Below are 20,802 nucleotides of genomic sequence, written 5' to 3' on the forward strand. Positions count from 1 at the left end.
GAAAGGTTAAATGGATTAGCTCTGACTCCCACTGGCCTATTAGGTAGGAACTGGAGGGAAAACCCCTGCCCTCCTCAGCAGAGGCTTGGGATAGTAATGTGCTGTCCTGTACTCCAGGTTCCTAGAGTTGGGTGCCTTAGAGTTGGGAAATCCATGTCTCCAATAAGAATTCAAAACCTCTTCACTGTACTGCAGTGACCCTCATGGGTCAGAGTTGACCTTGCCCACCCTGTCCCCTGAGAAGTGGCCTATCTTTACCACCTGGTTCAATAAACCAAAGTACTTCTACAATAAATCATACACTATGGGTTTTGGGGGTTGAGACAGGGTTTCTCAACCTTGGCTGTCCTGGAACTAATTCACTCTGTAGACCAGGCTGGTCTTGAACTCATAGGAATCTGTTTGCCTCTATCTCACAAGTGCTGGGATTATAGGCATGTGCCACTACCACCCAGCTAAAATAGACTGTTTTTAATCTCGGACTAGGAAAAATCCTCCAATAGAAAAATAACGATAAATTAGAGTTCAAACTTTTCAACTTTATCAGTAAGAAAATCAATCAACAAATAAAAGACTAGAAAAAATGCAAAATGTAAAAAAGGGCTTGTGTCCAGAGTATTTAAAAATCCCCATATCTCCATAGTGAAAGGCCTGATTTAAAGCATGAACTCCACAGAGAAATATCTGTGGGTCGCGACATAAAATGTGTGAGCATTTAAAGCCTTTAGTAAGACTCATGTCCCATACTGCTAATAAGAAAATAAAATAATGTGCACATTTGCAGAAGGCGTTGGTCCACTTCTTGTTAACTTTTAAACAAATACTTTTCTCTGAGATCCACCAAGTCCACTCTTGAGATTTTTAATCTGGAAGAAGTGAAAATATATTCTTTTCCTTTAAAAAATAAAAAGACTTAGACAGTGATACTTAGATAAAATTAAATAAAAGATAAAATAAAAGAAGATAAAAACCAGAAAGGATCCCAATATCTGTTTACAAGGGAATGAATAAGCAAACTGCAGTGTATTCAGACAATAAAGCACTGACAGGCGATAAAACGTGAGTAAACTTTACAGACTGCACAGGAGGAGCTCAAGCAGTCCAGAGCAGGAGATGTCAGGCATAAAGGAATATATGGTAGTCAATCCCGTTTATGCAAAATCGACCTATAGTGAATGAGAGGAGACTAGTGTTTGCCTTGGGGACAGAGTAGGAGTCAGCTGAGAAGATACTAATGCTCTCTCTAGAGTGCTAGATCTGTTCTAAAAACAGGCGGGCAACAGGGGTGTGGCACGGGAAACTTTGGGCTTACGGATTTAGTTAAATCCAACCATAAAAATAGGGCTGCTATGAACAGATGATGCAGACAGTGCAGACTTCTGTGGGACAAATGACTGGGGAATGGGGTTTCCGAGTAGTTTCTGTTTCCTTATACATTTCTGAGGGCGTTCTTTTCACTGGGACTCCATGGAATCCGTAGGACAGTTTCAGAAACACTGTCATCTTGACAGGAAGTGCTCCAGACCCGTGAACAGGAGGTGTTTTTTCATTGTCTCGAGTCTATCCACAATGCCTATTTGGTGTTCAGTGTACAAATCCTGCAAGGTTTTTTTGTTAAATTTATGCCTAAGTATTTTTCCAGTTCTAAATCATATGCTTCTATTTAAATGCAGACCATACATTGCTACTTCATAGAGATACAGTTGATTTATTTTAAAATTATTATTTATGTCTGTATATGGTATATACTCTGGTGTGTGCATGAGTATAGAGCCAGATGTTGACCTCAAGGTCTTCCTCAGCCAGTCTCCAGCCTGATTTTTGATAATGAGCACAATGCTTGCCAATTCAACTAGACTGAGAGACCAGCAAGCCTCGGGGTTCCTTCCATCTCTGCCTCCCCAGAGCTGGATTACAGACTTTTTTACACATGTGCTGTGGACAAAACTCAGACCCTTCCAGAGCAAGCTCTGTACCTCCTTCTCTCTCTTCAGCTGCAAGACACAATCAATCGATTTCTAATGCCGATCTCACATCTACAGACTTGTTGGACTCGGTGTGACTGCCTGCTGTGAATGCCTTGTGCGGGCATGTATCACTATGCCTGATGCTACCTTCTACTGTTGCTTTGGATTTTACAGGAAAACATTTTAACTTAGACAAGTAGTATCCATCTAACGTAATGTTACTAAGAGATGTTGCAATAATCACGTCCCCTTCCTTTGTGCTGATGTCATCAACAAATTACATCTTCGTGCACTGTAAGTTCATCAGCAACACCTTAGAGTGGCTTATTTAGGAAGCTGTCTTCTGAACCAGACAGTATAAAACGAGCTATAAGTTACATTAGACCCTTTCCCCTAGAGGCGTAGCTGGTGTGGCTGCTGTGTCACATCTGCGTCAGGAGGTGGCAGAGCGGAGAGAAATTCTATCTATGATCGGTGTTCTAACCTGTGAACATCTGTAATAGGAGTCTAACGGTCCCTGAAAAAAAGCAAGCCTGAGTTGACGACCAGTCCAGCCTAGTGTCAGGGTGCCCATACAGGGAGCTAGCCTTAGACAACCAGCCATCTGGTTGTCTAGACCCTGATGGATTTCCAGGGCAGGGAATGAGCTGGAGACTAGGAAAACCCCACCTGGGTCCTTCGGCCCCAGGGAAGGAGTGAGCCCAAGACAGATGACCCTCACACAATGGTCCTCAGACAGACCAGGGGCAAGGAACAAGCCCAAACAACCACCAGTCTGGCACCATGAAGCCCAGACAGTATGTAGTTTGAGATGACCACCATGCCAGGGCAGTACAGGCCTAGTGAAGCAGACCATGCCCAAGATGACCCTTGTTCAGTGCTATAATGTATGAGCGGGCATAGCACTCCTGAGACCATCCCAGATGCTCAGAGACCCTGGGCTGGCACCACTGAGAGGAACAAGTAAGTTGTGGAGAAGTGGAAAAGAAAGAGAAACAGAGGATTGGGGGACGATGCAGAGAAGCAGAACTGGAGGGGAGTGAGGAACAGCCTGGTCAGCAGCCAGTAATGCTCCCTGGGACAATGGTGGGGTCCAGGCCTTTGCTGCCACCAGGGGACCATGTCTGGGTCCTTGGCCCTGAGACAGCAGGGGTCTGTTACAACCAAAGGCTGGTGTTAATGTCTGTGGGGTGTGCACAACTGGCCCCATCCTTCACCTGGGCACCCTGGGAGAACTGGCCCCTTGGGAGAGCTGGCCCTGGGGATGTAAGAGCAGAAGAGCTGCCACCACCCTTAGCCAGCTGCAGAACTCCAGAGAGACAGCCCAGCATATTTGGGGAGCTGTGGGTTAGCAGCCCCAAAGGTATGAGCATGGGAGAGCTGGTCTCACCAGCTGTCTTCAGTGTCAAGGGCAGAGAGAGATGCCCTGCCCCTCACCCCTTACCTTATATCAAGCAGGAGAGTTGGCCCCAATGTCATCAGAGCGGGAGAGTTATCCCTGGTCCTCACCTACCTTAGAGCTCTGGAGAGCTGGCCCTGCGCGTGCGCAGGCACACACACACACACACACACACACACACACACACACACACACACACACACACACCTGCGTCACAGATGTGTAGAACCGGCCCTGGATGTGGTGGTTGTGAGCGGGCACACACAGTGTGAGCACAGGAGAGGAGCCTGGCCTCTTGTCTGCTATATGGTGGAGCTGATGGGGGAGAGATACACCCCACTCCCTCTGGTGAATTCATTCATAATTGGTTGTCTAGACATTTTTTTTCAAGGATGGTTTTCTAGACATAGAACTCCTAGGTGATGCCTTTTTCCTTTTCTGCTTTGACTCTGTGGCCCCTTAGCTTTCTGTCCTCTGAGGTTTTCATCAAGAAGCTGTAGTTAGTCATATTAAAGTTGGACATCATTCTTCTATGTGCCACTTTCAAGATTCTCACTGGCTTTGACTGATTTGGTTCTGCTGTAGGTTTGGGAGTTTATTTTTAATCATCCAAGTACTTACTGGGTTTCTTGAATATCTAAATCAGCGTTGTATGTTGAATTTGGGATATTGATGGTGATTGCCTCTTCAAGCATCCTTCCAGCCGTCGTCTAGTCTTTGCTCAGATCTCTGAAACTTGGTTTTTTTCGTCACTCTTCTTACTGTTCCTCACACTGTCTTCAACTCACAGACCATTTCCTGTGTGCGTTCTGAAATGCCATGCAACTTGTCACTTCTGAACTTTTTGCTTTTTAACCTCCGACTTGAATTTGATCCACTCTTTAGCTTCCTGTCTCCTCACTGAGATCTCTCTGCTTAGAAAGTGTTGCTGTCCTGTGCTTTGAGTCTTTAAATATGTCTCCTTTTGTTCCTCCCCTGTGCTTACGGAGGTTGATCTAAAGTCTTTGACAGTGTGTCCAGTGTCTAGGCTCCCACAGGGACAGTGCATACCGACCAATTATTATATTCATATTTTTCTCTGAAAATGGGTCATTACTCTCCTGGCTTTGCACTTCTCGCTATTTTTTATTGAACAGTCGATGCTTTTAGGAAAATAAAAGGCTGAAGTGTTCTCTTCAGTCTGCTTCAAGTGTCCCATGGAGCTGAGGAGAGGAAGATAGGAGCAAGCAACTTAAAATACCATGCTTACTCTAAGAATAAGACACAATTCTTCTCTAGGATTGGTGGCTGTTGCTGTTATTGCTGCTGGTGGTATGTTATGTTTGTTTTGTTTAGTGATTTTCCTGAACCACTTAATATTGTCTAACTAACTCGTTGTAATATATCTAATAACAACCTGGTCCTTTGTTATACACGGTCACAGAAAAGGTTCCTCAGCTTAATGGTTAGCTAACGCCTGCACAGTGCTAGCTTTAGATCCCTCAGATTAGTGATCAGTCTAAGACTGCACAGAGACCTCTTTAGATCCTCGGTGCCCCCGAGTCAGTTCTTGGCTGAGAAAGTTTCTGTGTGTTGGGTCGTACATTCAGAGCCCCAGCAAGCGCCTGCCGTTGCCGGTAAGTTAATCAGAGGTTAGCCCCTCACTGACTCTTCTACCTTGCCAGGAATGCTAAAGCTTTTCAAAGGCGTGGGCAGATCTTGTTCTCCAATGTTTCCTTTTAAATTTTTGATGTGCCTCTTATTAGATCCAACTCATCCTGGCCAGTGGCCTCAGTGTTGAACAGTTCCATGGGTTTGGTTTTCTGTGTTTTGTTCATTTATTGGAATTGCTTTTTATTGGGAGTGGGGATGGTTGGTTGGTTGGTTGGTTAGTTGGCTGGTTGGTTGGTTAGTTAGTTGGTTGTTTGGCTGGTTGGTTGGTTTGTTAGGTTGGTTGGTTGGTTGATTGGTTGGTTGACTGGTTGGCTGGTTGGTTAGTTAGTTGGTTGGTTGGTTTTCCTACCACTGAATTACACAAATGCCCTTGGGATATTTGTGCTCGCACAAATTAATCTCTGAAGCACACTAAATGAGAAAATCTTCCCAAACAGATCTCTTCCAGAGAACTGCAAGGCTGTTCACAGTGTCAGTTCTCCAAGTAGGAATTCACAGGGAGCATGAGCCTGTCCTGTCGGCACCAGAGGTCTCAAGACTTCTGTTCTCTTCAGTCTGCTTCAAGTATCCCATGGAGCTGAGGAGAGGAAGACAGGAGCAAGCAACTTAAAATACCATGCTTGCTGTTTTTACTTAGATTTCAGTGTTTTTTATCGCTTCTCGGCCTTTTGGCTAAGATCAAGTGAAGATTTCAGTGGTTTTTTTTGTTTTGTTTTGTTTTGTTTTGTTTTGTTTTTGTTGACTGAATGCTATTTAAGTTGCTGAGAAGCCCTCAGTTAATGTCCAGAGCTCTGAACCAATTGATAATAATGATAGTTGTTGCTGTCCGGAAGAGGGTTTCGGCCATCTTTGTCCAGCCTTTCAGCTTTCATGTAGCCCGGATCCCTTCGCACTGTGGAAGATGACTCAGTGGAGCTTTAGAGGGATGACGTTAGCACTGAGCACACTTGGGATTCTTTTTTTTTTTTTTTCATCTTTATTAACTTGGATATTTCTTACTTACATTTCGATTGTTATTCCCTTTCCCGGTTTCCGGGCCAACATCCCCCTCACCCCTCCCCCTCCCCTTTGATATGGGTGTTCCCCTCCCCATCCTCCCCCCATTACCACCCTCCCCCCAACAATCATGTTCACTGGGGGTTCAGTCTTAGCAGGACCAAGGGCTTCCCCTTCCACTGGTGCTCTTACTAGGCTATTCATTGCTACCTATGAGGTTGGAGCCCAGGGTCAGTCCATGTATAGTCTTTGGGTAGTGGCTTAGTCCCTGGAAGCTCTGGTTGGTTGGCATTGTTGTTCCTATGGGGTCTCAAGCCCCTCACACTTGGAATTCTTATAAGCAGGATGACCGTCTCCTCGTGTTCATTCCCTGTGCTGACTTCCCTGCATCATTTGCCCTCCAGCTAAAAAATTCAAGACTTCCTTTTAAACGTCAAGAAACCTGGTTTGATTTTTGACCCTACCATTTCTTTTCAGACCACAGTTTACATTTCTTGGACCAGAGGAGAGGGACAGGATACCATCTGCTTTATCTACTGAGGGCTGCCTGGAAATCCCTTCAATTCAATGGAGTCTCTCTGTAGAGTTTCTTCCCCAACAGGACAGTTTAAAGGCATGGTGTGTGTGTGTGTGTGTGTGTGTGTGTGTGTGTGTGTGTGTGTGTGTGTGTGTGTATGTGTGTGTGTGTGTGAAAATATATAAACACAACCTACTGAGTCCATTTTGTTGTTTTAGGGCTGACCACTCTGCACTGGACACCCAACAAGGGGGCTCACTCCTGAAGAAGTGAACTCCCTTTTTCCAGCAATCATTAGTTGCCTGAGTAAAATCCCACAAATTTCCCCTTTCACATTGTTGAATCCACTGATCTTGCCTTTGTTCTACCCTCACTCATGCAGCCATTTCCTGGAAAAAATTTTTCTCGGCAGACTTCCCGGGATCCTGGCTCTTAAAATCTTTTTGGCCCCTCTTCCTCAACATTCCTTGAGCCATAGCTGCTGGACTTATGATATAGCTGTATCCACTAGGGCCAGGCACCCCACGATCCACTGATCTCTGCATTGTACGCAGCTGTATTTTCATTGATGGTCTCCATTTGCTGCAAGAAAAGGCTTCTTTGATGATGGGTGGTAGCTACACTTACCTCTTAGGACGAGGATAAGATTCAGAGTATAAAGGAATTGTGCTGCTCTAGAAAAATGGCGACAGTAGATTCCTTCCTAAGGCCATGACCTTGCTAGCCCCAGGAAGCTGGCTGGGTTTTCAGAACTGGGCATTGTTTCTCTCCTGCTGTGTGGCATACACGATGCGATGCTACTCCGTTGTACAGAAATGTGAAAGTGGGCTAGAGAGATGGCTCGGGTTAAGAGCACTAGCTGCTCTTCTAGAGAGCCTGAGTTCAATTCCTAGCAACCACATGGTAGTTCACAGCCATCTATAATGAGACCTGGAACCCTCTTCTGGCCTGCAGGATTACAGAAAGCTGTATTCATGATAAATAAATAAAACTTTGAAAAAAATGAAATCACTAAATTTGCAGGTTAATGGATGGGTCTAGAAAAGATTATATTGAGTAAAGGAACCCAAACACAGAAAGGCAAACACTACTCATTCTCCTTCAGTCTCCTTTTATAGCATGAAGCAATTGCAGAAACTAGGAAGATATAAAGGGACCGTGGTGTGTGGTGGTTAGAAGGGGAATAACAGGGCATGGGTGATGTGAAGTGAAAAAGGAAAAATGGGGAAGGATAGAGGGACGACCAAACACACAAGGACCACAGGGTTAAATAGCACCAAAGTTGTTCGGTAAAGCCTCATGAAGTCATAGTATTTTATGTCAACCTAAATTATGCACAGTACATGTAAGTGGGTGGATATCTGTACACGCACACACGCACACATACACACACACACACACACACACACACAGAGAGAGAGAGAGAGAGAGAGAGAAAGAGAGAGAGAGAGAGAGAGAAACAGAGAGAGAGAAACAGAGAGAGAGAGAAACAGAGAGAGAGAGAAACAGAGAGAGAGAGAGAGAGAGAGAGAGAGAGAGAGAGAGAGAGATTAAAGGACATTAAGTCACTTGGACTGACATGCTCCCCACAAGAACCATAGACTAATAAAAATAAACCAGTACCAGGCCTGAGAAACCTCCTTTTGAATGGTTGGTCAAGGGAGTCTAAGTGACTCCCAAAACAACCTAGATTGTCACTGCAGCATTTGGTTACATCTCAGCGGTTGGAGGTGGCCCCTGACGCTGAAGACATCATACACTCAGGACACAAGACAAGGACAAGTCACGCTGGACCTGACCTGAAAGACTCCTTCCTACAGTCTAGCCTTCTATCAGAAAACACTATTCAAGCTGCCAATTGGGGAGGGAGAAGATGACTGAACAGTCCTACCCAGATGCAACAACTGTGACAATGACCAGCATGGCAAGGTATCCATCGGGATGCAGTAAGGAGCGTTCATGCTGGTGGCAACCAATGGCTGCCTAGTTGGACTTTTACGATAGTTTTCTTTATTTCATTATTTCTTGTGCATTGGTGTTTGTCTACATGTATATCTGTGTGCTACATACATGTCTAATGACCTTCGGAGGCCAGAAGAGGACACCAGATCCCCGAAAACTGGTTTACTGACAGTTGTTAGCTGCTATGGGATCCTGGGACTTGAACCTGGGTTCTCTTGACAGTGCTCTTAACAACTGAACCGCCTGTACAGCTGCCTGCCTCCCTGTACACACACACCTTTCTTTGTGAGGAACAAGATCTTGCTTTGTAGCCTCCCCTATCTGAGAACTTGCTTTGTTGACTGGACTGGCCTTGAACTCACAACCTTCTTGCCTCTGCCTCCTGGGGGTTGAGGTTAAAGGCATGAGCCACCAGGCCCAGCTACCTACTTCTATTTTGACATCTTAGTGTGATATAATGCAAAACTAGCCTGTCATTTATCAATGCCACCTACCACTCTCCTAAAGCCACGGGGGACTTAGCTAGCTAAAGGCAGCGTTCTTCTTTCCCTCCAAGCCCTGTAAGGCCACAGAATCCTGCTAGAGCCCATTTTAAAGCAGCTTCTAGTTATCTACTGATGCTGACCTAGACAGTTCACGAAGTAAGTGAGAAGGCCGGACTGTGGAGCAAATACAACTCATCAGAGATTTCAGATAAAGAATCTTCGATAGTACTAGAGCTTGAAAGTGAGTGTGAATTCTAGAACAGTCCAGAAAGTTCTGGCCGAGCCATGTGGCCTTTATCTAAAGCACGTTTGCATTTTTGCATGAACCATGCTGGTTAAGCTTACTAGAGATCTGTCTTGTGTGTTGTTAAAATCCCAACATCTGATTTTCTAGCAGGCTCTACTACAGTAGTTGTTGCCAACAAGCAGTCCGAGGGGTCTCCTGCTCCATGGCTGTGTGGATAGCCAGTGTTTGGAAGTATCCAGAACCTCCACAGCTTGGACCTCCATTCATCACTCATCAGCAATTTCCCAGAGAACCTCAGATCCTGGAACCAAAAGGTCCCGTCCCCTTAAGCCATGGCCCTGTGAGGGTCAGCCGCACAGCTAGGCAGCTGGTGGGAAGTTTGTGCTACAAACCCCAGGGAGCCTTTGACCAGGAAGAAGGAATGGTTGAAGCAACTGAAGGAAGGCTGCATGGGAATGAGAAATGATGTGGCCGGACTCTAATCGAATTCTGGATCTCCATGGAGTATGCCATCACTGTTTACAAATGGAGTCCAGCCACAAAATCGAATTATCAGCTAAGCAGGTTCTAGAAGCACAAAGCATCTGATCCTCCACAATGTGATTAAGGGCTGTGTGAGCAAGGAAGACCTCCAAGGCTGTGGACAGAAGGAACGAACGCTTTTCTCTGGCAAAGCATGTAGGGGAAGATTCCACTGCAATATCCAGATAAGCTCCAGAAGTTTGAGGGTACTGTCGGTCTGTCTGTCTGTCTGTCTACTTTATCTATCCCTCTCTCCTCTGTCTCTCTCTGTCTCTCTTTGTCTCTGTCTCTCTGTGTCTCTCTGTCTCTGTCTTTCTGGTGTATGTGTGTGTGAGTGAGTGCATGTATACATTCACATGTGATAATGTGCATTATCAGTGCTCTCTCTCTCTCTCTCTGTGTATGTGTGTGTGAGTGAGTGAGTGAGTGTGTGAGAGTGTGTAAATGCATGTGTGCACACTCACATGTAATAATGTGCATTATCAGCTATCTCTCTGCCTCTCTGTTTCTCTGTTTCTCTGTTTCTCTCTCTCCCTCTCTCTCTCTCTCTCTCTCTCTCTCTCTCTCTCTCTCTCTCTCTGTGTGTGTGTGTGTGTGTGTGTGTGTGTGTGTGTGTGTGTGTGCTGCATTATCAGCTAATAGAAGCAGGCAGATACAAGTTCAATCCATCTCTACCTTCACTCACCAAATTCTCTGTTTCCTTCACTTTAAAGTGATGGATTGAGAGCCAGCAAAATGGTTCATCACATAAAGTCATTTGCCACCAAGTCACACCCCAAGTGTACTGCCATGGTGCACACGCAGACACACGATAAATACATGAGAAAAAATGGGCTGAAATTCTCCTGTTACTTTTAAAATCTCACTTCTTAATCAACGTTTTATTAAACAGGCAGGTCCTACCTAAGCTCACCACAGAGAAGACAGATGTGATGAACAATTTTATGTCAACTTACATGAGCTAAAGTCATCTGAGAGGAAGGAACCTCAAATAAAAAAATGCTTCTGTGAGATCTGTCTGTACACAGCAGGCAAGGCATTTTCATAATTAGTGATTGATGAGGGACGTGGTCTGGTGATCCTGAGTTCTGTAAGACAGCAGACTGAGCAAGCCATGAAAAGCAAGCCAGTAAGCAGTACCCTCCATGGCCTCTGCATCAGCTCCTGCCTCCAGGTCCCTGCCCTTCTTAAGTCCCTGCCTCACTGCTTTTGATGATGAACTATTAGGATAGAACTGTGAGTTAAATGAATTCTTTCCTCCCTAAGTTGTGTTTGGCGTGGTGTTCTACCATAGCAATGGCGACCTTAATGAAGGCACCAGGGAAGGCCCCATGTGTTGGGGAAGTACACAGAACCCTGGACTCTGAGTGATTCCTTTAGAAGGATGAGCCCAGAAAGCTCAGGTTCTAGCTTGCCTGCGGTGCCTTCCCATGCTTCACTGGGGCCACACACACATTTCCACAGCCTCTGCTCTGCTCCACACAGTCTCCATAGCTTGTGGTGAGGCAGACAAGGTAGAGAGGACCACACCACCCACTCTGCAGTAGGAAGCAGGCGTCTTGGGCGCAGGAGCTTGTCCTTCTTGAGCATCATTGATATGACCTGAACATCTGCCGTCATGTTATTCTCCCCACCGAATCTTCATATCAGTATCTGCCATGGTGGCAGTGTAGAGAGGTGAGGCCTTAGGAGGGCACTGGGTCATTAAAACAGACTGACACCTTTCACACAAGACTGGGTCTGTTACTACATAGCAAGTCACTGTAGATCAAAGTCGCCCCTCTTGCTTGTCCCTCTCCCTTATCCATCTTCTCCTGTCCCCAACATTTCCTACCATTTTATGCTGTGCTACAAGACTCCCAGTGGGGGCCACCTGATCCTGGACCTCCCAACCTCAGGAATCATGAGCCAAATCCCCCTCTCAGATATTCTGTCCTATCAACAGAAAATTGCCTACTGTGGCAACCATTTTCCTCCTCCTCCTCCTCTTCCTCCTCCTCCTCCTCCTCTTCCTCCTTCTCCTTCTCCTTCTCCTCCTCCTCCTCCTCTTCCTCCTCCTCCTCCTCTTCCTCCTCCTCTTCCTCCTCCTCCTCTTCTTCCTCCTCCTCCTCTTCTTCCTCCTCCTCCTCTTCCTCTTCCTCCTCACCCCTTCTCAAAGACCATTCCTGATTTGCCTTCTTGAAGTTTAACTCATTCCCTCTACTGCCATTCTCCATCCCTTGGCTTTCTCTTCAGGGCAGTTTCTGCTTGGATGAACATTGTCTGATTCTTAGAGAGGAGACACCCATCTCCTCTGAAATCTGAACCTCATAAAGGGAAGGGACTGCCTGTGCTGTCATCCCCAAGGCCTGGGTTCCCCATAATCTTCCTGATAGTTCAGCATGTTTCCACACGATAAGGACAGAACAGCAATGACAACCATATTTCTATGTCCCTCCTCACTCTGAACCCACACCTCCCTTTCAGAGGAGAAAGAACCCTTGGCTTGAATCTAATCTTGAATTGAAGTGTCCAGGCCTGACTACCCTATGACCTCTGACCCTGGCTTGTAGCCCTTGGCCCACCTGGTCTTTCTGCTAGCTTGAAGGCTGCCAGCCTGAGTCCTTCCCAGCCAGCATTGAGCCCTCTTGAGCCACACCTTCCCAACTGTGTTCCTCACAAACAGCCCCCCTCCAAATCTCCAGTGAACCAGCACAGAACAAATGCAGGCAGGCCTTCTCATCCACTCCTCACTGACCCACTCTGAGACTCCCAAAGCCTTCTCTACCTGGTGCTGGATCCTCCGAGCCCCACTGCAGGGTTCTGAGTGAGAGCCCCTGGGTCTTCTCCGGGCCCCAGGACCCTCTTGGTCTCACTCCCACTTTGAGGAACATTTTGGGGTAGCATAGCTATCTAAGGCTTTTTAATTCTGGTGTTACAGTAGAGAAACTAAGGAGCCTAGTAGTGTCACCATCGAAGAGAAGAGTCATGGACCTCTCACTCAGCACATTACATCCTCCCCCCCCCCTCTCTCTCTCTCTCTCTCTCTGTGTGTGTGTGTGTGTGTGTGTGTGTGTGTGTGTGTGTGTGTGTATCTTCATTTGCCAAAATGAGAAGGGAAGTGCAAGCAAAGCTTCCCCCAGGCTTCTCCACAGCCTCAAAGTCAGGGTGGAGAGTTTGCCTAGGAACAAACCGTATTGAGCAAACACCATAGCCCATGTTTGAATACTTTTTTAAAGAGGATTTAAATAAAAGACAGAAACCATCGAAGCAAAGCCACATAGTCACTCTGACCCTAGAGATTCTAAAAGTCACAGGACCCTGGTGGATGGAAGGGTCAAAGAGAACAAGTTACCTGTCAAAGCCACACACAGCCCAAGGTGGACAGACCAGGACTGCACCTGCTGGCTGGGAGAACCTATTCTTTTGACTCCCCATGGTTCTGTGAGAGCTTGCCTGCTGTCAGGGTGTTCAGAAAACACAGTTGTGACCCTACTCCTCCACTCTTGTGTGCCTGGCTTTCTAAGCAATTCCTCCCCAGTGAATGTTTTATTCTTCAAAGTAGGATGGGTGTGCAAAACTCTCCAAAGAGTGACGATCAGGGGAACAAGAATACCAGTGGCAGGGAAGAGAGAGGCAAAGATTAAAACAGACACAGAAGGAACACCCATTCAGAGCCTGCCCCACATGTGGCCCATACATATACAGCCACCCAATTAGACAAGATGGATGAAGCAAAGAAGTGCAGACCGACAGGAGCCGGATGTAGATGGCTCCTGAGAGACACAACCAGAATACAGCAAATACAGAGGCGAATGCCAGCAGCAAACCACTGAACTGAGAAGAGGACCCCCATTGAAGGAATCAGAGAAAGAACTGGAAGAGCTTGAAGGGGCTCGAGACCCCATATGTACAACAATGCCAAGCAACCAGAGCTTCCAGGGACTAAGCCACTACCTAAAGACTATACATGGACTGACCCTGGACTCTGACCTCATAGGTAGCAATGAATATCCTAGTAAGAGCACCAGTGGAAGGGGAAGCCCTGGGTCCTGCTAAGACTGAACCCCCAGTGAACTAGACTGTTGGGGGGAGGGCGGCAATGGGGGGAGGGTTGGGAGGGGAACACCCATAAGGAAGGGGAGGGGGAGGGGGGAGGGGGATGTTTGCCCGGAAACTGGGAAAGGGAATAACACTCGAAATGTATATAAGAAATACTCAAGTTAATTAAAAAAAAAAAAAAAAAGAGTGACGATCAGAGACGGCAACTTTCTGGAAATGTCCCTGACTTTCTCTTACCAGAAGCTCAGCCACCAGGCTGTGGAGTACAGGGCTGTCTTAGTTAGGGTGTCCATTACTACTGTGAGGAGACACCATGACCAAGGCAACTCATAAAGACAAACATTTAGTTGGGGTTGGATTACAGTTTCAGAGGTTCAGTCCATCATCTTGGCAGGAAGCATGGCAGCATACAGGCAGACGTGGTGCTAAAAAGAGAGCTGAGAAGATTGTCTTCCAGGCAGCTAAGAGGAGGTTCTCAAAACCCACCCCCCACAGTGACACACTTCCTCCAACAAGGTCAAACTCCCAATTGTGACACTCCCAGGGCCAAGCATATTTAAACCACCACAAGGGCCCAGGGTGACCCTACGGGAGTGCTATACTCTCTCAGCACTCAGCTTAACCAAAGTGCCACCTACTCATTATGTGTGAATCCTCTTCATCCTTCATGAAGCTGTCAACTACTCAAGAGGAACCGTGCTACTCAGTGCGAGCACACCATCAACTGAGGCCTGACTGTGAATGGCTGAGTGAAGCAGCTGGGAAGTGAGTGGAGAGAGCAAGGAAGTAAAAGAAACGAGTGAGGGGAGTGCTGGAGTGAGCCAGCTAGTGAGGCAAAGGGTGCCTCTGTTATCCTGAGGGTGAGGAGATGAATAGCAAACAGACGAGTGACCAGAGAATCAAGTGATCAAGTACCGGTGTGAACCAGCCAGTGAGGGAGAGAACGAGTGAATGCTAACTCAGACCTCACCTGGCCTCACACGGTCATTTTTAAAACCTTTGAGTTTTCCTTTCGATGAGCACGTTATCCCCAAGTCACGGGGACCCCAAAGACCATTGAGGAGCCAATTCCAATGTAAACACATAAGGGTCTTTATTACAAGATCTTGGGCAAGGAGTCTCACTATCACCGTAGCATGAGAGGTGAGAACCTCGAGTCTAGGAATGCAAGGTATTTATTGATTGCTTAGGGAATTTCCATATGGGAACGAGTCCTTCATCCTGTGTCCTTTCGTGTGCTTGCTTTAGCAGAACATGTTTTCACCTGTGTCTGCTTCAGCAAAACATTCCTCCATGAGTATGACTTAGCCTTTCACCTGTGTCCCCTTCAGTAAAACATTCCTTCACGTGTTTGCTTTAGCAAAACGGCCTTTCACGTGTGTCTGCTTCAGGAAAACACTCCTTCATGTGTTTGCCCCAGCAAAACACAATTGACTTTTCAGAGAACCCTTCTTAAGTTTCCACTTCGGTTCAATAAGCCATTGTCTCCCCTGTACTGGTGAGAGAGCTAGGCAAATCAATTGGTATCGAGATGAAACTTCGAACTGAAGTAACTGAAGCGAAAGATGACTGGGTGTCATGGCAGATGATCCAACCACTTTTCTCACTATGACTCCATCTCTCGCCAGCTTCCTCTCTCTGCTCTGTGGGTTTTTGCATTCTTTTGATAGGAAAGCTCTCATCACAAGGAAGGCCTTGCAAGGAACTTACAAAACCAGCTTGGAAAAACAGAGCAGAGTTCATGGAGAAAGGCCTGGGTCTTCAGGAGAGAACTAACCCAGTATTCACCCATGGCCAGGGTGAAAGTCTCAGTGTGTACCAGCTGGCCAGCCAGTACTGGCCTGACCAGGATACAGGGAGGAGTCCTTCCAAAATAGAATAGGATTTGACCAAAACCAGCCGTCATCATCTTTTACCCCTCCCTGAGGCTGACAAACTGCAGAAGCAAAGTAAAATGCCATAGTTTGCCAGTTTAAAAATAAATAATGGGAGAACAAAAAAATAATTAGAACGAGAAGAAAAGCTTTCAAGGGTGAAGGAAAGATGTGCACACAAAGCCCTCTCGTTTTCCGTGGTAGGAAGTCAATGCATTTTCTACAGATGAGTCAAAATAGTGTGTGTGCGCTGCTGGGAGTATGGCGATGCACTATAAATGGAAATGTTTAGAAGAAGCCATAGAAGGATGAGTCCAGGGCAGGGTGAGGCTGGAAGCTGATTGCCTTCATCATAAACCTTTCTGTCTCCGTTGGCTGAATCCTATGTGTTGGCATGGCACCCAACACAAGCCACCGGAGGGAAAGATTCCAAAATATTTGGATGGATGCCTGAGCTTCAGTGAGGTAACACTGATCTGACCATTAGCTAGCACACTGGATGAGTTGCGGATACAAGTTTTAAGGTTATGGAGGGAAAATGTCCAATTTAGGGCCACCTTCACTAATACTAAAGTTATGGTTTTTTAAGATGAAAACTGCTTTTCTATCTACTTGGATCAAAAAGCTGACATTCCAAATCAATTTTCTCAAAAGAGAAAAGGAATCTCATAGTCAGTATTACGTTGTATAGTTCAAAATAGCTCGGAAAGGGGGCTTTGGGGTACTTGCATCACAATGAGTGACAAATGTCAAAGAAGAGGGATGGGAGTTGGGGATTTAGCTCAGTGGTAGAGCGCTTGCCTAGCAAGCACAAGGCCCTGGGTTCGGTCCTCAGCTCCGGGGGGGGGGGGGAGAGAAGAGGGATGAACTAAATACCCCAGTCATTGCTCAATGAATAGATTCCTTACTAAATGTACTTGTCCATTACTTAGTCTAAACATGTACCAAAATACCACACTGGTCCCTACGAAGACAGATTATTATTATCTCAACTGATAAACAGATTAAAATAAAATAAAATGCAAGTATTTCTAAAATCTGCTATAATAAAAGAGCACACCTTTACCACTCTGAATAGCACATATGCACACACAGTGACAGATAGGTGGCCAGCACATAAAGGCATACAGTGATCACTGTTGCTCTCTAGGAGGCGGTGAGGTGTGAGCGCTCTCCCAGGAAGTCCTGCCTCTCCTCCTGTCTTCTGTTTCACAGGCATGTGACCTGCCTGTCCCCACCACTGGTCAGAGTGCTGGACTTGACCCATTCAGCTCCTGCTGTATAGCCCTACCCCCTCCTTACCTGCCAGCCCTGCCAGAGGAGGTAACTGTCCAGTTGTGAAGGGACACTGGCTCAAGCCCATTCCCCTTTGCTTACGAGGAGCCTGGATTGGGCTTCTGGCTTCGATCCTTCCCAACTTCTGCTTGTCCGGAAGTCCTGGACTGGCTTCCTTGTCCTCACATCTCTGTTGACTCATGGGTCATAGTCATCCATCCTCCAGGCCAGGAAGCTCTGAGAGGCCATCTGCTTGGTTTGTGCCCTTCCCTGACATCTGTATCACTTCTTGGGAGGTAAAGACTCCTAGATCACACTGATCACCTTCAGTAACACAGTCTTCCCCTGTGGGTGGCAGTTCCTCCCGTCTGAACTACCAGATAAATACTTCCTGCCAGACCTTCTTCTGTGCCTCCTGAATCCACACTGAGGCCAGAGGTAGCCTGCCAGAGCCCTGGGCACTGACTTCCCTGTGCTCTGGCCTGGCGCTCCTTACAGGGAACATCTCCAGCCAGGCCTGGCACACATGCAGGGCATCTGGACCAGACACTCACAGTGGGACACTCTTACGATCTCCGGGGATTAAAAGACATATGCAGCTAACCTTCCCGAGTCTGTTCCTGAGCCTGCCTCTGCAGCTCATAGTCACAAAGGTAAGCCCTGGCTGCCTCTCACCTCTAGTACTTTCCTGCTTTCCGCTCAGACGCCTCCCCTGCTGGCTCTTCAGTCACAGCTCACACTGAATACTCATCACTGTACTCCTTGAGAAACCAGTTCCGGAAAAGAAGAAAAAAGAAGACCCTGTCCGTGTCACCAGGCTCTTTCTAAAGCCCCCTCCCTTCCAGGGGCTGTCTTTGAACACTCTGTCCTTCATCATGAACCTTCCAGTCCCTAACATTCGGTTTGGTGGGAGATCAAGTCGGGGGACAGTCTGGTCTTCATGCTCTTTATCCCACCACCGTGCCATTTTCTCTCTGAAATCTAGCTGCGGGGTCTCCAGGACTGCCCCTGTGCTCACTGCGTCCCTCTGCACCAGAGATATGGATGCTGGTGTCCCAGGGACAGGCCGTCCCCACCCAGCCGCCTTGAAGCTCCTAGGCTTTCCCAGGAGCATGCAATTTCCCAACCAGGCTCCTTCTTTTGCCCCAGCTGCGGCCCCTCTTCCTCGGGCATCCTCCACCAGGAATCTCAATCAGAAAGTAGATCTTCCGCCCGCTTTACGCAGGGCCGTGGCAGAAAACAGCATTTGTTCCGGATAGTTCAAATAGCGGCATGTTAATGACCATTCTCCCTGTGGAAATGCGTCCCAGAAAGAGAACTAATAAAGACTGAAGGCACATTGAGAGATGAGCCACTGTGGGGTATACTCACACCCTCAAACCAAAGGACCAAAGACGTCATAGGATCCTAGAGCCAGAAATGGCTAGACCCGTGGGCAAGGGCTGATCGTAACACCTAGGAACCCAGAAGGTTGTGACCTGGTGTGGGAGGGTGTGTACCCTGACTTCTCCTATACCATTCTCACCTTTCAGTCAGAGCTTCCCGTTGGCTGATTCTAACCTCTGACCAGACAATGGGAAAGCTCTGGAGAGAGCTGAAAAGTCAGGTCTTTATCAGTTCCAACTAGGTAGATGCACAGGAACACGGGAGAGTAACTACACAAAGTCCTGAAAATGTTCCTTGGAGTCCAAGGCCTCCTCTCTCAAACGAGGAAGCTGAGACTAGGGAAGACTGATGATCCATTCAAGCTCCATGGAGTTTATGGCCAAGCTGAGGGCAGACCTCCCATCACTGCATCCCCTGTGGCCCATCGTGTGACAAAGTCCATGACTGTGACACTCCCTTTTATGTAGTCTCTTGAATTGTTTATGGGCTAAAAATAATTGTAAGCCGTTTTAACCGGGCACATCGCTCTGAATCTCTTCCCCCACAGGAAATGCGCTAGCTGGCTGGTGGGAGACTCGGCAGTTGGCCTTGAACTCCCTTGACCTCCCATGCCCAGACAAAGACTTTCCACTCCGTGCTACTGCTGAAGTCCAAGATCAATGAAGCAGCGGGGGAAGAACCAATGCCCCTCCCAGGCATTCTGCAGCCACCGTCTGGATTGATCTCCACACAGGTTGGAGGAGGTGCATAACCGAATTAAAAGCATAATAAATTGAAGCCAACTCGTTCGATTAATGGCAGTGTCTTCTTTTAATTTTGCATCGCATTCATTTGGAAACAATGAAATTAAGAGGCCCATTAGCAGCTGAGGTAAGGAGGCTGAAGCCACAGTCAGGAGGCAATGAAATCTCTGCTTCAGGGTGATCTAGGAGTCAGCTGGGGGTGGGGTGGAAACTGGAAGGGCAAAGTGGTAATGGTCTCCGTAGAAGGAATGTTGGCGGGAGGCGTAAGAGGTACATTTGGTGAGGATGGGGTATATGTTCCTGTCTCGGGTCCCTGGGTTTCCTCCTTCTTGTTGTCATGATAGTGGCAGTACCAGGCCACACTTCTGAAGGTCGAGTGAACTGGGTCAAGAGCTATTAGCCATCTGGTCCTCCAGATGTCCAGAGCACCACTTCTGCCAAGTGACTCCTCCCCACCCAAATCTTTCCCACCCACCTTGGCTTAGACGATGGCCTTGGACAGGATGCCCATTGATTGTAACTGGAGCCATTCTGAGGGCCCCAACCCCTTACGCAACCTGAACACACAAAATTGGCCTGGGTGACCTGACCTGGGCTGGCAGAGGCCACCCAGGTGACACCCAAAGAGAGACTTGGCACAATGAATCCCCAAGGAAATTCACAGGATCTCTCACCCATCCCTAGCCCCTATGAGGAGTATGGAGGCCAGACAGCTTGTTCTTACTGTTTAATGCAGCCGAACCTTCACTATTTTCCTTGTGGTGTATGCAAGGTAGCACATAAACTATAATCCTATTTTATCCTTCTTGTCCCTGAAGAAGGCACAAACCCATCCCATGTGGAAAATAAGAAAACTGAAGCCACAGAAACAGGACAGGGGAAGATGGAGTCAACCTGAGCAGAGCCAGCCCTGCAACCCATCCATCCCAGCAGGGGCACCAGGTCTTGGCTGCCCTCCATGACAGTCAGAAATTTTGGTCCCATGGGGATCTCATCAGTATGTCTTCTTAATCACTTCTGTTCCCTCCTAGAAAGGACTATGCATCAGAATAGGCAAGGATGCTAGGAGAGAGAGAGAGAGAGAGAGAGAGAGAGAGAGAGAGAGAGAGACAGAGACAGAGAGAGACAGAGACAGACAGAGAGACAGAGAGAGACAGAGACAGACAGAGAGACAGAGAGACAGAGAGACAGAGAAATGGAGAGAGAAACAGAGAGGCAAAAGCAAAGAATGTGTCACCAGAAGTGCAGATGTCACAGAGTAAGGGCTCCAGCTGTGCCCTCAGACAACCTGTACTTGTGGTTACAAACTTGCAGGCTCCCATCAAGATTTGAGGCTCAGTAACTCACCAGACTGTCACTGAAGTCAACGATTTTGTCATGAGGAATATAAGTCAGCAGTACCTGAGTGAGGAGATGTGACGTGAGATTTGGGAAGACTCAAATTCAAAGTGTGGATGCCTCATCCCCTGGCACATGAATATATACTTACGCTCAGCCTGCCCCTCCTCTGTGCCAAAGACCTAGCTCATAGCTGGGATTCTACATCCCAACCTTCTAATCACGTGATGGGTTGGCCCCAAAATCCAACTCTCCAGAGCCTCACCATGGACCACTCTGTTAGCATAAACAAGGCATATCACAAATAATGAAGATTCCTCCAACCCTGGAAATCCCATGAGCTTGGAAACTTTCTGCTAGGAAGCCTAAACAAAAATCAAATCCCCTTTTCCCTAAG

At 47.1% G+C, this 20,802-nt stretch overlaps 1 long non-coding RNA gene and 1 other non-coding gene across 3 annotated transcripts; both read left to right on the top strand.

Annotated features, from left to right (window-relative positions):
* Positions 1-2,353: 2,353 nt before the first annotated feature.
* Positions 2,354-2,482, top strand: LOC120097604 (small nucleolar RNA SNORA17). The gene has a single exon (XR_015640564.1). It is a non-coding gene; the product is annotated as a small nucleolar RNA SNORA17 (small nucleolar RNA).
* Positions 2,483-17,158: 14,676 nt separating this feature from the next.
* On the top strand, positions 17,159-19,119 carry LOC134482540 (uncharacterized). 2 transcript variants are annotated; one of them, XR_015640486.1, is made up of 3 exons: positions 17,159-17,234; positions 17,437-17,591; positions 18,872-19,119. It is a non-coding gene; the product is annotated as an uncharacterized LOC134482540 (long non-coding RNA). The 2 variants fall into 2 exon arrangements; XR_015640485.1 differs by lacking the exon at positions 17,159-17,234 and having other exon boundaries at positions 17,349-17,591.
* Positions 19,120-20,802: the final 1,683 nt, after the last annotated feature.

Source organism: Rattus norvegicus, chromosome 16, assembly GCF_021556685.1.
Source record: "Rattus norvegicus strain SHRSP/BbbUtx chromosome 16, alternate assembly SHRSP_T2T, whole genome shotgun sequence".
Taxonomy (NCBI): Eukaryota; Metazoa; Chordata; class Mammalia; order Rodentia; family Muridae; genus Rattus; species Rattus norvegicus.